Genomic DNA, 18,149 nt, shown 5'->3' with positions numbered 1-18,149 from the left:
AACCTCAAATAATCCGGTGCAAATTAATCTGCCAGGGAATGTGCCTTTGGCCCCGCCCAAACGTTTTTCAGGTGATCCAAAACGGTTTGCAGTATTCATCAATCAATGCCGCTTGCACTTTCTGTGTAGACCCGCCGCATTCCCAACTGACCAAACCAAAGTAGCGTTCGTACTTTGCTATCTTAGCGGTAGTGCTGCAGATTGGTCCATTCCTCTTGTGACACAGGATGATCCGATCCTCCATAACTTTCAAGATTTCCAGACCAGTATGGAAAAGTTGTTCGCAAGACACTCACAGGGGCAGGCCTTGGACAATGAACTCCTATCACTAAGACAAGGGAATCAGGATCTCCTGGCATACATAGCATCTTTTAACAGACTGGTGGTTGAGACTAGGTGGCCTGAGGATAAGAGAATCACGCTTTTCTACAGAGGGCTGCGTGGAGAACTTAAAGATGTCTTAGCACAGGTGGTGAATCCTCCGCAAGATTGTTCCGATTATATCGACCTAGTAGTCCAATTAGATCACCGGCTACAGAACAGGAAGACCGATCGTTCCAGATTTGAAACCCAAATATTTTCAAGACCTCAGAGCTCCGCTAAAGGAAAAGATTCCGTGGAGCCCATGCAGATAGGGGTTGTTAAAGGACCATTAACCCAAAAGGAACGGGAAAGGAGAAGACAATTACAGCTGTGCCTCTACTGTGGGAATTCCGGACATTTCCTTCATGATTGTTCAGTGAAACCGGTCAAGAAGGCTGTAGGAGCTTCCGATAAGAATGCTGGAAAACTAGAATCGGGAAACGACCTCGCCCGACAAGTGTAGAGGTCCGCTTGCCGAGCGTTAAAACCAGTTCCTTGACCTCGCATTTGGTAATGCCTATGGTCCTCATAAGTCCAGATCGACCAGATCGCATGCATGCTATTAAAGCATACATTGATAGCGGAGCGATCGGTAACTATGTAGATCAAGATATGGCAACCAGGATGAATCTTCCTCTATGTTCTAAGATGGTTAAAGACGTAATCACTACAGTGGATGGTACAGAAATAGCTTCCGGACTGGTTTCTCACACCACCATGGAAGTGACGTTGCTATGCCAAGATGGACATCGGGAGAAGATCGTGTTTGATGTAATCAAGGCCCCGCAGTTTCAAGTAATCCTGGTTGGAAAAGCACAATCCTCAGATAGACTGGCGAGCCAAGGTAATCCGGTTTCCAGAATGCGCCCCAACTTGCTATCCTCGACCCGATATCAGGCTAGCAGCCATCGCTTCCGAGAGCCCCCAATTGCCTCCAGAATACCAAGAGTTCCGCGACGTCTTCCAGAAAGATCAGGCCAACACCTTGCCCCCGCATCGGTCATACGACTGCCAGATCGACCTAATACCTGGATCTACTCCTCCGTGCAGTACAATATATGCTCTCACTGAGCCAGAAAATCTCCATCTCAGGCAATACTTGGACCAGTATCTGGCTAACGGATTCATTCGTCCCTCGAAATCTCCAGTTTCTTCAGCTTTGTTCTTCGTTCCGAAAAAAAAAGGTGACCTGAGAACATGTATCGACTATCGCGCCCTGAACCAGATTACAGTCAAAAACAGATATCCTTTGCCTCTGATTCCCGAATTATTGGACCAAGTTAAAGGTGCCTGCATATACACAAAGCTAGATCTCAGAGGAGCTTACCACTTGGTACGCATTAAGGAGGGTGACGAATGGAAGACGGCCTTTCGCACTAAATACGGATTGTTTGAGTATCGAGTAATGCCCTTTGGACTATGTAACGCTCCGGCCGCCTTCCAGTTCTTTATGAATGACGTTTTCCGAGAACTTATTGATGTATGCGTAATTGTTTATATCGATGACATCCTGGTATACTCATCCTCAGAAGCTGATCACCGAAGACATGTCACAGCGGTTCTACAGAGAGTTCGCCAACACCGTTTGTTTGCTAAATTGGAAAAGTGTACTTTTCATGTAAAGGAAGTCGAATTCTTGGGGTTCATCTTGTCACCCAATGGAGTTCACATGGACTCAAGAAAGGTGGACGCTATCACCAAATGGCCGTCCCCAACTTCCGTGAAAGGAGTACAGAGCATGTTGGGCTTCGCTAATTTTTACCGGAGATTCATTCCAGAATTCTCTCGAGTAGTTCAACCCATCACGGCCCTTCTGAAAAAGAATAAAAAATTCGAGTGGACTCCAGAGGCCGAACAAGCCTTCCAAGAATTGAAAGCCAAATTTATCTCCGCTCCAGTCTTAAAGCATCCTCGTCCAGAACTTCCTTATATCGTCGAGACAGACGCATCCAGCCTCGCAATGGGGGCTGTGCTATCACAAAGAGATCCCGAAACACACCAATTACACCCTGTGGCATTTTGGTCCCGCAAATTTTCGGCCCCCGAAATCAACTATACAATTACGGACAAAGAACTTCTGGCAATTAAGTCTGCCTTTAAGGCCTGGCGGCATTATCTCCTGGGAGCCCGGCATACTGTCACTGTAATCACTGATCATCGTAACCTCCAGTATCTGAAGTCAGCCAAGGCCCAATCTTCGAGGCAACTCCGCTGGGCATTATTCTTCGCGGAATTTGATTTTGTGATCACGTATCGGCCAGGCAATAAGAACGGAAAAGCAGATGCCCTTTCCCGAATAGGGGTAGACGAACACACAGCTAATCCAGAGCCGGTACCAATAATCCCCTAACAAAAGATACTGGGAGTAATCAACACGTTATCCCGTGAAGATATCGAAGCGAAAGTCAGTCAACTAATAACTACTGAAGATTCATTGAATTGGCAACTGAAAGGAAAAGATTTTACGATAGATCAGAATCTATTGTATTTCCAAGGAAGACTATATTTGCCATGTGTTGACTTACAGAAGCAGGTCATCACCTGCTACCATGATTCTCTAATAGAAGGACATCCTGGAGTTGCCAAAACCTTAGAGAAAATCAAAAGACATTATTGGTGGCCATCTTGGAGGAAAGATATTAAAGATTTTGTGGCTTCTTGCGGCATCTGCGCACAAAACAAGAGTCAGAAGGAAAGACCAGCAGGTCTGCTACATCCAATAGACATTCCACCATGCCCTTGGCATACTCTCTCAATGGATTTTATCACGGATTTACCCCCCTGCTCCGGATACAACACAATTCTAGTAATCGTGGACCTTTTTTCAAAAATGGCTCATTTTATTCCACTGAAAGGTTTACCCACAGCTCCCGTTTTGGCCCGAGAATTCCTTGAAAACATCGTCCGGTTGCACGGTTTCCCTTCAGTGTTAATCTCCGATCGAGGGAGCCAATTTATTTCCCATTTTTGGCGAAGTTGTTGTCGTTTAGCGCAAATTGATGTACGACTTTCCACCAGCCATCACCCCCAAACTGACGGGCAGACTGAGAGGACTAACCAAACTCTGGAACAATATCTACGCTGCATGTTGCAACAATCGGAGGGCACTTGGAAGGATGTCCTTTGGATTGCTGAATACGCCTACAACAATTCAATCCATTCAGGAACTGGAAAAACCCATTTTTTTCTGCTGTATGGAATTCATCCTCGAACCTCTAATTTGGATCCACCTCAAGCTCTCGGAACGCCCGCTGTAGACCATCTGCATGCGACAATAACTCGAGCATTTAAGGAAGCCACAGCCCACCTTCAACGAGCCAAGGAAATGTATAAGAAAGGAGCAGATCAACATCGAAAAGAGGCCCCTCAATACCAAGTAGGAGATCAAGTCTGGCTGTCCACTAAGCATTTATCCCTAAAAGGACCACGCACCTTCAACCCAAGGTATTTAGGACCCTACACGATCACGGCTGTGATAAATCCGGTGGCTGTGAAATTGGAACTACCTACTCGGATGAAGATACATCCCGTTTTCCATGTTTCTCTCCTAAAACCTATGCAACCCGGAACCCGTTTGACTAAACCTCCAGAGCCAATCCAGGTTGATGGAGAACTCGAATTTGAAATTCGAAACATCTTGGATTCCAAAATTTCCAAATCGAAACTGTACTACCTGATTGATTGGAAGGGATTTGGCCCCCAGGAGAGATCTTGGGAGCCTTCAGAATATGTCCATGCACCTCGTCTAGTCAGGAAGTTTCATCTGACTTTTCCCAACAAGCCAAAGCCTCCGGAGAAGACAAGCTTGGGAGGGGCCTTCAGGGGGGGTGCTGTCATGACCGCTGCCTCCAAAGAGTCAGATCCAGCCCAACATCCTTGGAAGCAGGGTCACAACTTCCATTCCAGGCACCAGCCGGTCCCCACAGGGGCCTTTTGGACCTTGTCCTGGCGCCAGTGGCGCCAGGCTCATAAGGGAACCCAGTCCCGGCACAGGAAGCGCCGGGCTCATATTGAGAGGAATGGTGCTTGGGTGGACCTACCTGCTGCAGACCATGCTGCTCACTTACCTGTAGGATGATATCCTCATCCATTCCTGGCTGGAACTACTTTACCTTCTGGGTGTGGCCAGCACCACTCCCTGGGACTGGATACTGGAACTGTTCTGGAAGCTGGAACTTCTTTCTTGCCTGGGCGAGGCTGTGGAAGGAGACACCTAAGCACTCCAGTGGCCTATTTAAACCACACCCGATCAGTGCAACGTGCTTCGCTTTATTCTGCACTAGCAGCAGGACGCTCACTGTGTCAGCTCCAGAGAATCTTCAGCTTCTGCATCTGTGAACAAGAAATCTTCAGTCATACGTCTTCAGCAGCGTCTGAAAGAGAACAAGGACACCAGGTTAGGACAAGGCAAAACCAGCGCTGCACTTGCCTCGTCCATCGGTGCATTCCGAGGCCGCGTACCGCACTCTTCATACTCCGGCAACCCTGCGGAAACAAAGAACATTGGTTAGTGAACCTCCGTGATAATTTTGCTTACCTGTGCCACGTACGCCTCGATCTCTGCCAAGCGCTGTTTAACCGCACCTGCAAAAACAAGAAGGACATCATTAGGGGCACTGTATGCCATCACTACTCACGTGCCTTCTAGCTGTAATCTGCTTGCCCATACTCCGGCACGTACCTCGGCGTCCATCTCCAACGCCGGCTGCTACGGCTACCTGAAAAAGGGAAAAGAGACATTAAGAAGTGCATTTAACTTCGAATAACATTCTTTTGCTTACGTGCCTTCACGAGCTCCGGCATTCTTCTCGCTTACCTTATCTGCATACCGGACCAGCAAAGGCAAGAGACATTTAAGTGGACATATAAATAAAACCCCATATTCAAGCAATTACCGTTCGTGCGGCTAACGACGGCCTTGCTCCCCGACTTCATCCTCTGCTATCAAGAGGCTGGGCTATTAACCAGTGAAGCAACTGGCATTAGCGCCCCTGCACAGACGCAGGATGGAGAGCTCCGCTTTCACCTATCTAAGGTGAGCACATTCAGCCTCCGAATAACGTGGGGAGTCCAGAAAGGGGAAAGTCAGATTGGCCAATCAGACATACATTAACCCCTTGTTCTCCTACTTGCAGACACCTCACCCTCCAGGTCAAAATTACGGTGAGGAGAGGGCCCATCCAGGGTGTTACCAGAGGCCTGCGCGTGACCCTAGAAGACACTGAAATCTCCCAGCCCGGACCTGCGCCTCCGAGGGATTCAGGTGAGCGTTACAGAACGCGAAGCCTACCGCAAATTTCCCACCCAGGCGCAATGGAAACCTTGGACACAGATCAATTGGCCCAATTGCTTGGGGCACTGAGAGCTGAAATACAGGCATCCCGCCAAGAGACAAATGCTTTACGAAGGGAGTTGATCGTTTCCAAAGAGCGAACGGATGATCTGGCCAGACAGTTGTTACAAACACAAGCGGGACAGGCGCCTCTGCCTGCCTCGGGAGGGCGCTACACTCCTACAACCTCAAATAATCCGGTGCAAATTAATCTGCCAGGGAATGTGCCTTTGGCCCCGCCCGAACGTTTTTCAGGTGATCCAAAACGGTTTGCAGTATTCATCAATCAATGCCGCTTGCACTTTCTGTGTAGACCCGCCGCATTCCCAACTGACCAAACCAAAGTAGCGTTCGTACTTTGCTATCTTAGCGGTAGTGCTGCAGATTGGTCCATTCCTCTTGTGACACAGGATGATCCGATCCTCCAAAACTTTCAAGATTTCCAGACCAGTATGGAAAAGTTGTTCGCAAGACACTCACAGGGGCAGGCCTTGGACAATGAACTCCTATCACTAAGACAAGGGAATCAGGATCTCCTGGCATACATAGCATCTTTTAACAGACTGGTGGTTGAGACTAGGTGGCCTGAGGATAAGAGAATCACGCTTTTCTACAGAGGGCTGCGTGGAGAACTTAAAGATGTCTTAGCACAGGTGGTGAATCCTCCGCAAGATTGTTCCGATTATATCGACCTAGTAGTCCAATTAGATCACCGGCTACAGAACAGGAAGACCGATCGTTCCAGATTTGAAACCCAAATATTTTCAAGACCTCAGAGCTCCGCTAAAGGAAAAGATTCCGTGGAGCCCATGCAGATAGGGGTTGTTAAAGGACCATTAACCCAAAAGGAACGGGAAAGGAGAAGACAATTACAGCTGTGCCTCTACTGTGGGAATTCCGGACATTTCCTTCATGATTGTTCAGTGAAACCGGTCAAGAAGGCTGTAGGAGCTTCCGATAAGAATGCTGGAAAACTAGAATCGGGAAACGACCTCGCCCGACAAGTGTAGAGGTCCGCTTGCCGAGCGTTAAAACCAGTTCCTTGACCTCGCATTTGGTAATGCCTATGGTCCTCATAAGTCCAGATCGACCAGATCGCATGCATGCTATTAAAGCATACATTGATAGCGGAGCGATCGGTAACTATGTAGATCAAGATATGGCAACCAGGATGAATCTTCCTCTATGTTCTAAGATGGTTAAAGACGTAATCACTACAGTGGATGGTACAGAAATAGCTTCCAGACCGGTTTCTCACACCACCATGGAAGTGACGTTGCTATGCCAAGATGGACATCGGGAGAAGATCGTGTTTGATGTAATCAAGGCCCCGCAGTTTCAAGTAATCCTGGTTGGAAAAGCACAATCTTCAGATAGACTGGCGAGCCAAGGTAATCCGGTTTCCAGAATGCGCCCCAACTTGCTATCCTCGACCCGATATCAGGCTAGCAGCCATCGCTTCCGAGAGCCCCCAATTGCCTCCAGAATACCAAGAGTTCCGCGACGTCTTCCAGAAAGATCAGGCCAACACCTTGCCCCCGCATCGGTCATACGACTGCCAGATCGACCTAATACCTGGATCTACTCCTCCGTGCAGTAGAATATATGCTCTCACTGAGCCAGAAAATCTCCATCTCAGGTAATACTTGGACCAGTATCTGGCTAACGGATTCATTCGTCCATCGAAATCTCCAGTTTCTTCAGCTTTGTTCTTCGTTCCGAAAAAAGAAGGTGACCTGAGAACATGTATCGACTATCGCGCCCTGAACCAGATTACAGTCAAAAACAGATATCCTTTGCCTCTGATTCCCGAATTATTGGACCAAGTTAAAGGTGCCTGCATATACACAAAGCTAGATCTCAGAGGAGCTTACCACTTGGTACGCATTAAGGAGGGTGACGAATGGAAGACGGCCTTTCGCACTAAATACGGATTGTTTGAGTATCGAGTAATGCCCTTTGGACTATGTAACGCTCCGGCCGCCTTCCAGTTCTTTATGAATGACGTTTTCCGAGAACTTATTGATGTATGCGTAATTGTTTATATCAATGACATCCTGGTATACTCATCCTCAGAAGCTGATCACCGAAGACATGTCACAGCGGTTCTACAGAGAGTTCGCCAACACCGTTTGTTTGCTAAATTGGAAAGGTGTACTTTTCATGTAAAGGAAGTCGAATTCTTGGGGTTCATCTTGTCACCCAATGGAGTTCACATGGACTCAAGAAAGGTGGACGCTATCACCAAATGGCCGTCCCCAACTTCCGTGAAAGGAGTACAGAGCATGTTGGGCTTCGCTAATTTTTACCGGAGATTCATTCCAGAATTCTCTCGAGTAGTTCAACCCATCACGGCCCTTCTGAAAAAGAATAAAAAATTCGAGTGGACTCCAGAGGCCGAACAAGCCTTCCAAGAATTGAAAGCCAAATTTATCTCCGCTCCAGTCTTAAAGCATCCTCGTCCAGAACTTCCTTATATCGTCGAGACAGACGCATCCAGCCTCGCAATGGGGGCTGTGCTATCACAAAGAGATCCCGAAACACACCAATTACACCCTGTGGCATTTTGGTCCCGCAAATTTTCGGCCCCCGAAATCAACTATACAATTACGGACAAAGAACTTCTGGCAATTAAGTCCGCCTTTAAGGCCTGGCGGCATTATCTCCTGGGAGCCCGGCACACTGTCACTGTAATCACTGATCATCGTAACCTCCAGTATCTGAAGTCAGCCAAGGCCCAATCTTCGAGACAACTCCGCTGGGCATTATTCTTCGCGGAATTTGATTTTGTGATCACGTATCGGCCAGGTAATAAGAACGGAAAAGCAGATGCCCTTTCCCGAATAGGGGTAGACGAACACACAGCTAATCCAGAGCCGGTACCAATAATCCCCGAACAAAAGATACTGGGAGTAATCAACACGCTATCCCTTGAAGATATCGAAGCGAAAGTCAGTCAACTAATAACTCCTGAAGATTCATTGAATTGGCAACTGAAAGGAAAAGATTTTACGATAGATCAGAATCTATTGTATTTCCAAGGAAGACTATATTTGCCATGTGTTGACTTACAGAAGCAGGTCATCACCTGCTACCATGATTCTCTAATAGAAGGACATCCTGGAGTTGCCAAAACCTTAGAGAAAATCAAAAGACATTATTGGTGGCCATCTTGGAGGAAAGATATTAAAGATTTTGTGGCTTCTTGCGGCATCTGCGCACAAAACAAGAGTCAGAAGGAAAGACCAGCAGGTCTGCTACATCCAATAGACATTCCACCATGCCCTTGGCATACTCTCTCAATGGATTTTATCACGGATTTACCCCCCTGCTCCGGATACAACACAATTCTAGTAATCGTGGACCTTTTTTCAAAAATGGCTCATTTTATTCCACTGAAAGGTTTACCCACAGCTCCCGTTTTGGCCAGAGAATTCCTTGAAAACATCGTCCGGTTGCACGGTTTCCCTTCAGTGTTAATCTCCGATCGAGGGAGCCAATTTATTTCCCATTTTTGGCGAAGTTGTTGTCGTTTAGCGCAAATTGATGTACGACTTTCCACCAGCCATCACCCCCAAACTGACGGGCAGACTGAGAGGACTAACCAAACTCTGGAACAATATCTACGCTGCATGTTGCAACAATCGGAGGGCACTTGGAAGGATGTCCTTTGGTTTGCTGAATACGCCTACAACAATTCAATCCATTCAGGAACTGGAAAAACCCCTTTTTTTCTGCTGTATGGAATTCATCCTCAAACCTCTAATTTGGATCCACCTCAAGCTCTCGGAACGCCCGCTGTAGACCATCTGCATGCGACAATAACTCAAGCATTTAAGGAAGCCACAGCCCACCTTCAACGAGCCAAGGAAATGTATAAGAAAGGAGCGGATCAACATCGAAAAGAGGCCCCTCAATACCAAGTAGGAGATCAAGTCTGGCTGTCCACTAAGCATTTATCCCTAAAAGGACCACGCACCTTCAACCCAAGGTATTTAGGACCCTACACAATCACGGCTGTGATAAATCCGGTGGCTGTGAAATTGGAACTACCTACTCGGATGAAGATACATCCCGTTTTCCATGTTTCTCTCCTAAAACCTATGCAACCCGGAACCCGTTTGACTAAACCTCCAGAGCCAATCCAGGTTGATGGAGAACTCGAATTTGAAATTCGAAACATCTTGGATTCCAAAATTTCCAAATCGAAACTGTACTACCTGATTGATTGGAAGGGATTTGGCCCCCAGGAGAGATCTTGGGAGCCTTCAGAATATGTCCATGCACCTCGTCTAGTCAGGAAGTTTCATCGGACTTTTCCCAACAAGCCAAAGCCTCCGGAGAAGACAAGCTTGGGAGGGGCCTTGAGGGGGGGTGCTGTCATGACCGCTGCCTCCAAAGAGTCAGATCCAGCCCAACATCCTTGGAAGCAGGGTCACAACTTCCATTCCAGTGGCGCCAGGCTCATAAGGGAACCCAGTCCCGGCACAGGAAGCGCCGGGCTCATATTGAGAGGAATGGTGCTTGGGTGGACCTACCTGCTGCAGACCATGCTGCTCACTTACCTGTAGGATGATATCCTCATCCATTCCTGGCTGGAACTACTTTACCTTCTGGGTGTGGCCAGCACCACTCCCTGGGACTGGATACTGGAACTGTTCTGGAAGCTGGAACTTCTTTCTTGCCTGGGCGAGGCTGTGGAAGGAGACACCTAAGCACTCCAGTGGCCTATTTAAACCACACCCGATCAGTGCAACGTGCTTCGCGTTATTCTGCACTAGCAGCAGGACGCTCACCGTGTCAGCTCCAGAGAATCTTCAGCTTCTGCATCTGTGAACAAGAAATCTTCAGTCTTACCTCCCGGAAAACCAGTCTTCAGTCTTCAGCAGCGTCTGAAAGAGAACAAGGACATCAGGTTAGGACAAGGCAAAACCAGCGCTGCACTTGCCTCGTCCATCGGTGCATTCCGAGGCCGCGTACCGCACTCTTCATACTCCGGCAACCCTGCGGAAACAAAGAACATTGGTTAGTGAACCTCCGTGATAATTTTGCTTACCTGTGCCACGTACGCCTCGATCTCCGCCAAGCGCTGTTTAACCGCACCTGCAAAAACAAGAAGGACATCATTAGGGGCACTGTACGCCATCACTACTCACGTGCCTTCTAGCTGTAATCTGCTTGCCCATACTCCGGCACGTACCTCGGCGTCCATCTCCAACGCCGGCTGCTACGGCTACCTGAAAAAGGGAAAAGAGACATTAAGAAGTGCATTTAACTTCGAATAACATTCTTTTGCTTACGTGCCTTCACGAGCTCCGGCATTCTTCTCGCTTACCTTATCTGCATACCGGACCTGCAAAGGCAAGAGACATTTAAGTGGACATATAAATAAAACTCCATATTCAAGCAATTACCGTTCGTGCGGCTAACGACGGCCTTGCTCTCCGACTTCATCCTCTGCAATCAAGAGGCTGGGCTATTAACCAGTGAAGCAACTGGCATTAGCGCCCCTGCACAGACGCAGGATGGAGAGCTCCGCTTTCACCTATCTAAGGTGAGCACATTCAGCCTACGAATAACGTGGGGAGTCCAGAAAGGGGAAAGTCAGATTGGCCAATCAGACATACATTAACCCCTTGTTCTCCTACTTGCAGACACCTCACCCTCCAGGTCAAAATTACGGTGAGGAGAGGGCCCATCCAGGGTGTTACCAGAGGCCTGCGCATGACCCTAGAAGACACTGAAATCTCCCAGCCCGGACCTGCGCCTCCGAGGGATTTAGGTGAGCGTTACACCCTGTGGCAAACAAGTACTTTTCAGCTTAGTCTGGCGGAACATAAATGACATAAGGTCTTGAGAATCCTTATGCAACCGGATTGAGAAAAACGCATCTTTCAAGTCAATCACTGTGAAATATCCTGCCTCTGTAGGAATATTACATAAAATTGTCGCAACTAAAGGAAACTCTGCCTCTACAATCTGGTTAATTGGCCTCATGTCCTGAATTAAACACCATGGCCGCCCCTTCGATTTTTTCACAGGGTACACAGCAGTATTACACAGTGACTCTGATGTCACCAAAATGCCTTGTTCCCTCATAGCCAATATAGTCTTAAAGATACCCTCATCTGCCTCTCAAGACATTGGATACTGCCTTGCTCGAGGTAAATTGCTCCTGGTTTCAGCTTAATCTTAACTTCTCCCTTCCCCCTCAATAAGCCTGCATCATAAGGGCCTGTAGTCCATAAGGAGGTTGGCACCTTTTCCATGTCCTCATCGAAAAATGTGTGGCTTTGCCGCACAATCACCATTCGCTGTGGGATCTCCCTTCTCTCTATTCTGACCCAATATGTAATGCTCATCTCGAATACTACTTCATCATCTGATGGATCATCCCTAAACATGTCTTCATCTGTGACACCAGTCAATCTATACCCTTCCCCAATGGCAATTACTGTTCTCCATGGCCTGCCTTCATCTTCAAATCCTTCAAGCATGTCTAATTCCCCTCGTAATATAGCTGCCTGCATCTGTACGTGAACATTCTGTCTCCCCTCTTTATCCATAGGTATCTGTGGCCTGAACAAAAAAATCATCAGGTATTCTCATAATCTTTCCCACTAAGCCCGGTAACTATGTTAACAAAATGCGTACCCCATAAAGAAAGACTTCTGGCTCTAATGGCACTCCTCGCAGAGCTATCCACCCTGTAAACACCATAATAAATTCACCCACGTTTAAATAATTTATCCCTGGAGTGGAACACACTATTCCCTCATCAGTGAAGGAAATTGGCATATTTAACTTAGTCATTAAGTCTCTGCCCAGAATATTAACTGGTGTCTGCCTTGAATACAATAAAGGTACAGACATATCACACTCTCCTATAGAGACTGGTAATTCATCAGTAAAAGGAACTCTACTTGTAGCTCCAGAGAAGCCTTGAGCATTCATGGCATTTCCTGATAACGAAAGCTTTCCCTCTTGTATACATGAGCGAGTTGCTTCAGTGTCTACTAAAAAATAAAAAGATTTGCCTCCTATGGTATAATCAACCCTTGGTTCCTCTTGAGGATTTGGTGTCACCGATAATACTGAACACATCAAGTCGGCCTGTGAGCTGGCCTATTGTGGGTACATGCTTATTCCCGTGCCCGTAAAAGGACTTTGTCCTGCAATAGTGACATCCCCTACACTAGGAGTCAATAACTGCCCTGTATTTGCACTCTGTTGTATCGGCATGGGTGCATACTGAGATTGCCCTTGCAGCGGATTCAATGGTGCTTGCTGTGGTTGTAAAGCATGTTGTGTTTGCGGCACTTGTGCTTGATACACTGTCTGATCTTGGGCAAACCTGTCCCTTCTTTGTGGGCTATATGCTGGAGAATAAGCTGTCCCCCCTCTTGAGAATTGCCCATTCTGTACATGGACGTGGCTCCCACCTGTTTGAGCAATGTGCCCTGTCATACCACATGTCCAACATATGGGAGGGAATCTCCTCAATTGTCCTGCCTGCATATTTTGGTTGTCATTCTGCAAATTCTGAAACCCGCCATGGTTATTTTGAAAACCATCCTGATTATTCTGAAAACCCCCTCTTCCTCTAAAGCCTGTACCTCTGCCTCTCGGCACAAACCCATTTTCTCCTTGATCCAACTTGCGTTGATTATTCACCTGTAGCACACCTGCTACTTGCTGTGTTCCCAGGGCCTCTCTGCTTGTCAGTACTGCTCCTTCTATGGCATACTTTGATATTTTCTTCTGCACTAACTTAGCTTCCTCAAGTTTCCCAGCTTATCCCTCTTCTTATTTTTCTCTTGCATCTGCAATGATGCGCAATAGTCAACTGTATCTCTGCCCATGGTCCACTGTTCCTGAAAATTTTGAATATAAGCAAGCATATCTTCATTTTCTTGCATTTTACATGCCATAATTGCACCCATACCTGACGTATCAGGATACTGTACTCTAAGCGCTTTCCAGACAGCCACCCTATAATTATTAAACGGCGCTCCATCACGAGCTGTGTTCTGCGCTGTGACACTCGAATAACCTGCTCTCGTCCATATATCATCAGCTCTTTCCCCGATTATGGCTGCTAGGAGACCTTTAATATCCCCTATAGCTAACGTGTTTCCTCCTGTCATCTTTTCTAACTCATAAATCAATTTCCCTGCACCCGCCGTTAAACTGGGGAGTTTGCATCTTAAATTATCTTTGTCCATTTGGGGCCAAGGAATATACTGCGGTCTGGCTCCTCGTTTCTCTAATAGGGGGAATTGCGTAAAACCCAAATCTGCAATCTACTTCCATCGTCTGCCTACTCATAGTGGGAACAATGCTTTCCGATTGCCTTCTACCTGGCAATGACCTCAACCTGCTCACATATGGTGGCGATTCGCCCCTCTCGCTGTGTGACCGCCCTTTTGGTCGCTCAGGGTACGCCATAGGGTCTGGTGTCCTATCTTTAGGTTGGTCTAAATCCGACCATCTTACTTGCTTATCTGTCTGCAGACATCCCTCAGGACTGCATGCACTTTCTCCCTCCTTCCCACGGAAGGTTTCTCTTTCTTCGTCTGACATGTCTAGTCCCCAACTAGTGTGGCTTTCATCTTTCTCATCTCTGTTTAACGTTAGCATGTCCAAAGACAGGGCTCTATGCTCATGACTAAACAGGCTTCCTTCCTTTCCTTGTAACTGGGCACCTGTGGATCGATCTTCTTTTCCCTTGCTTCTCGACTCGTTTTTTGTCCTCGTCGCCTGATAAGTTTTATAGATTCTATCTCTGATACTTCCTATCTCAAAACTCTCATCTAGGTTTGCCCTAGTTGGTCCTGGCATTGGTCATTGCGACAGGAAAAACTCCTCTATGTCACCCCATGATATTACTGGACTTGTTTCCATCAGCTCTTTCTCAATGCGATCAAAATTGCGTGCTGTTCTGTCTCCTTTTTCATTCTATTTCTTTGTCTAATTCCCTTTGTTTTCTCGCTTCCCATCTAACTCTATCTTTTTCCTGCCTTTTCTCTTCCCTTCTTTCGTTTGCTCTACGCACTTTTGTCTCTTTGTCTTTGCATTCTTTTATCTCGTAATTTCTGTTCTTCCTCCTCTTCTTTCTTCTTTTGTAGTCTGTCTTGTTCTTCGATTGCTGTCTGCCTGTTGTCATACTTTCTCTGTTCTTTTGCCCTTTCTTCCTTTCTGAGCTGCTCCTCTTGATACATTTGCTCTCACCTTTGTCTATTCTTCCTTTTATGCTCATCCTCTTTCAATTGTTTCTCTCGTTCCCTGTCTTTTCTATCTTGTTTGTCTTGATCATCCCCTTGCCTTACTTCCTCTATACCCTTCCCATCGAGTTTCAGCAATATCTGTCCGTCCATCCATTCGTTCTGTATGAGTGTAACCTTGTCAGCTCTATCCCTTTCTCCTTTCCATCCCTTAATCTCTCGCTCTATAGCTACGGTCATTCACTCTTGTCCTCTTTATCTTGCAGGACCTTAGAGGTCTCCTTCTTTCCTTTAGCCCTTTCTCTTTCTAAACTCTCATCGCTGCAATAAGCAGGTGGTTCAGATATCAGAGTAATATATCCTATCACTGCTTTTAGTTCCCTTAATGTGTACAATCCATCATCTTTCGTACTGTTGTCATTTACTTCAGGTGCAGTAGGGGGAGCAGAAGTCTTGACACCCTCCTCTCTACACTGATTAAGCATCCAATCCTCAGGAGCCAGATCTTCTCTGTCCTCATGGTACATTTTCCAAAGCTCTAAGCTAGCTAACCTTTTCTCCAATCAATTTCTTCCCTGTGTACGCAGCGTGCACGTATGTGGTCATGTGTTGCAAAACATCTTTTGACAGCGATCCCCCTTGTGGCCATGGCATGAACATTTTGTCTGCGGTACACCTAACCCATTCTGCACTGTACTGTTTAAGATAAGGTACGTGTTTTGGCAGTTTCTTGCACAGATGCATTAATGGAGTATCATCCCCCATTGTGACAAGTCTCAATTGACTGTCAATACTTACCGTTACTTTACACAAAATACCTTTCAGGAAAACAATAAATATGAGCGTACACCAATAATTGCTGCTCAAAACCTCTAGTTCACAATTTTACTCCAACCTATCTGTTTCGATCGGCGCCGATAATAACTAAAATAGATAAGTAGCGTTTTGACCTCTACTTAACACAACCTGTCCTTGTCGTTCTTCGACACCTTACCTCTTCTCTACATAAAATACACAGACAAACTAGTTGACTTCCAACATACACTTCCTGAGCGCTCTTCGCTGCTATTACTTGCCCCTAATTACTCCGATAGGAGTGTGAATCGTCTCCTCTCACAGATCTATCTGTGCGGAGCCTAGTTTACCCACTTGGGTTTCGGGACGACTCCTTCTAGACACTTCTTAAGCATAGGACACTTGGCTTATCTCGGACGCTCTTCGTCTATATATATGGTTTTGGAGTCGAAAGAACAATCAACAGCGACCATAACCTCGTCTCGTGCTCGTGGAAGGGACAGAGAAAAGCAAAGCCTACGTATCCTCTAGAAACCGAACTCAGCAGTCAGAGCTTGCGACTAAGATTAACGGAAAATGATATTCTAAAACTGAGTCGCGCATGGGATAAGAAAGTCAGGTCCAACAACTCGGAGAACATAAAAGAAGGATCGGATTACACACCACTCCTATTGCTCTATAAAAAACCATGGAGGAAATCACACATATGAGCTCAGCCTCCACACACTTTTAACAAAGAAGTGGTCAATCAAAGAAAATTGAGCCGATGTCTGAAAAGAAGAGCAAAAAAATACAATGACCCATCTGATTGGGAGCTCTGTCGTAAGGAGAACAAACGACATCTCATTTGACAAAAACAACACAAGGCTCTACAATACCAACTTGACGCAGAGTCTATGATGAAAAGCCTGATGTCCAAAAAATCGAACGAATTCTGGTCGCTTCTTAACAAGTCAACCAAGACCCAGCATAAGTCTCTGTGCAATGCGGTAGAAGAAAACAAATGGATATCCTACATAACTTCGGAATTTGAGGAGGTTAAGGATTAACCTACCCCCGAAACAACTAACAAGAATCTCAAGATGGGTAAACCTCACAAACAGAGAGGACATAGAAGCTAAAATCATGAAGCTCAAACCTTCCAGAGCTCCTGGTCCCGACGGACTAACCAACGCAATGCTAAAGCAATTTTCTAACCAATAGTCGGAGGTGATAAGCAAAATCTTTGAAGAGTGTGAAAAAAAAAAGAAATCCCGGAATCATGGCTGAAAGCTGTAATTGTACCCGTCTATAAAAAGGGAAGCCGCGAAGACCCGGCCAACTACAGGCCCATCTCCCTTTTAGATGTCATTGGCAAAATCTACGCTTCCCTTCTACTGGATCATTTTCGACTGTGGGAAAAGAGCAGCCAACACCGGGACAATCTCCAAACGGGATTTCAAAAGAAAGGATCGACCTCGGTAAACATCATCATTATAAACATCTTATCGGCGAAGGTAAAGGAAGGCTCTCCAAAGATCCACCTAGCCTTCATCGATTTATCAAAGGCTTTTGATAAAATCGACCACAACTCTCTCTGGACAAATCTTGAGACTTGGAACTGTCCCCATTCAGTTCTAGACCCAATTAAAGCCCTGCACTCAGATAATTTTGTAAGAGTGAAACTCAGCCAAGAAGGAACACTATCAGAAGAGATCGGGATCACAAGAGGAGTCAAGCAAGGCTGCCCCCTAGCACCATCTCTCTTCATCTCATTCCTAAGCGATTTCCAAAATGCTGAAAACGAAAAAAGATGCTTTCCTCCAAAATTAGGCAAAACTACTATACCAAGGCTCCTTTACGCCGACGATATAATCTTAATCGGCCAGACAATATTCGGTCTTCAGCGGAAACTAAATAACTTGGCCAAATACATCGCCCAAAATCACCTGATTATCAATAAAAACAAAACTAAAATTCTGACAATTGAAAAAACGGCTAACAAAAGATCGAAACAACCAGTCTGGTTCTTGGAAAAAGAAAAAATCGAGACAGTTAAATCGATAAGATACTTGGGAGTCGACCTAGACAGCTCAAAGACATCATTGGCGATGCAAAGGACATTATGGGACAAAGCTAAGCGACTAACGGCGCAATTACGATCGGTTGACAAAAAATGTGGCAAATTTTCCCTAACACCTACCTTAAACTTTTACAAGGGAAAAATCATCCCTGCGCTGATCTACGGGATGGAAGTCTCGCTCGTAATTCCCCCTAACATTTGGACCAAACTTGAAGGCTTAAGCAGTCTTGGGACTTCCCAAGTCAACTTCGATGGCAGCAATCCGAAGGGAGCTGGGCCTAATATATTTAGAATCCATGGTGGAACAAGCAGCCATGAACTTCTTCAGAAAAAACATCTTGGACAATCCCTTGCCGCCCTTTTCCATCATCAA

Source organism: Ambystoma mexicanum, chromosome 8 (genome assembly GCF_040938575.1).
Source record: "Ambystoma mexicanum isolate Mex_15411 chromosome 8, UKY_AmexF1_1, whole genome shotgun sequence".
Taxonomy (NCBI): domain Eukaryota; kingdom Metazoa; phylum Chordata; class Amphibia; order Caudata; family Ambystomatidae; genus Ambystoma; species Ambystoma mexicanum.
The sequence above is the reverse complement of the archived record's forward strand: the minus strand, read 5'-3'. Positions refer to the sequence as shown.